Here is a 968-nt window from a genome sequence, read left to right as displayed (position 1 = left end):
GGAGAGAGGTTCAATTCTGTGAAAGGATAGAGATCTGATGTTGGTGTGAGAAAAACTAGACTGCTTGACTTACTAAACTTATTAAAATTACTGAATTTCTAAAGTCTTGAAACGTACTTTACTTACTTTCTCAAAAAGGCAACTTTCCCTTTATACATTTACAGAAAAATGAGAAAAAACAGATTTTCATCAAGCCTTATTTTAAGTAATAGTCTATTAAGGCAACAATATATGCCCATGAGGAAATGAAGAGGATAATTTTGCCCTCTTGTGAAACAATTAGCTTGAATTCACTTGATCCTATGTAACCTATAAAGTAAAAACCTTGTACAAGAAGGCTCTTCCGGCAATCCTTTCCTAGCCAGATACCTCACCTTCACAGCTCCCTGCCCCTAAACATTTCATTGACCTTATTGCTTCACTGTGCTTTAGATAATCATCTGCCTACTTAGTACTGCCTGCCTATGCATTAATCTTATTTGTTTGATAAGGTTTAGCAAGATAAAATCTGCAAGAAGAAGCAGTACTTCCAAAAACTCTTTTGAAAAATGCTATGTTTATTTGGACTACAGTAGCAGTGCCTGCTTGCTGTGGGGTAACAGCTGTAGATAAACGTTATTCAGTGGGAGAGTCAGGAAGAGACAGGTGAGTGCGGTTTAGTTTTGACCCTGCATGACTAAAAATAACGCCGCATACACCGCTGTGTGCACCATACCCACTAGGGTCTAACTAGGATGGGCTAAGAGAGGAACAAGAGACGGCTGCTGCGCCGGGGGCTCGCCTGCCTCTAGCGGGGTTGAGGTGAGGGCGGACCCCTCCGGGCGTAGCGCCGCAGGTGCCGCCGGGATTCAAACCCGCCGACCGTTGGGCCCGTTACTTCCTGACCTGTGGGCGCGAGAAGGGGGCGACGCGGGGCGCGGCCCCTCCCATCCGCCCGCGGCGGCCAATTGGCGAGCGCTTCTGTCAGC

The sequence above is a fragment of the Apteryx rowi genome, unplaced genomic scaffold (genome assembly GCF_003343035.1).
Source record: "Apteryx rowi isolate R43461 unplaced genomic scaffold, aptRow1 scaffold_208, whole genome shotgun sequence".
Classification (NCBI taxonomy): domain Eukaryota; kingdom Metazoa; phylum Chordata; class Aves; order Apterygiformes; family Apterygidae; genus Apteryx; species Apteryx rowi.
Note: the sequence above shows the minus strand (reverse complement) of the source record.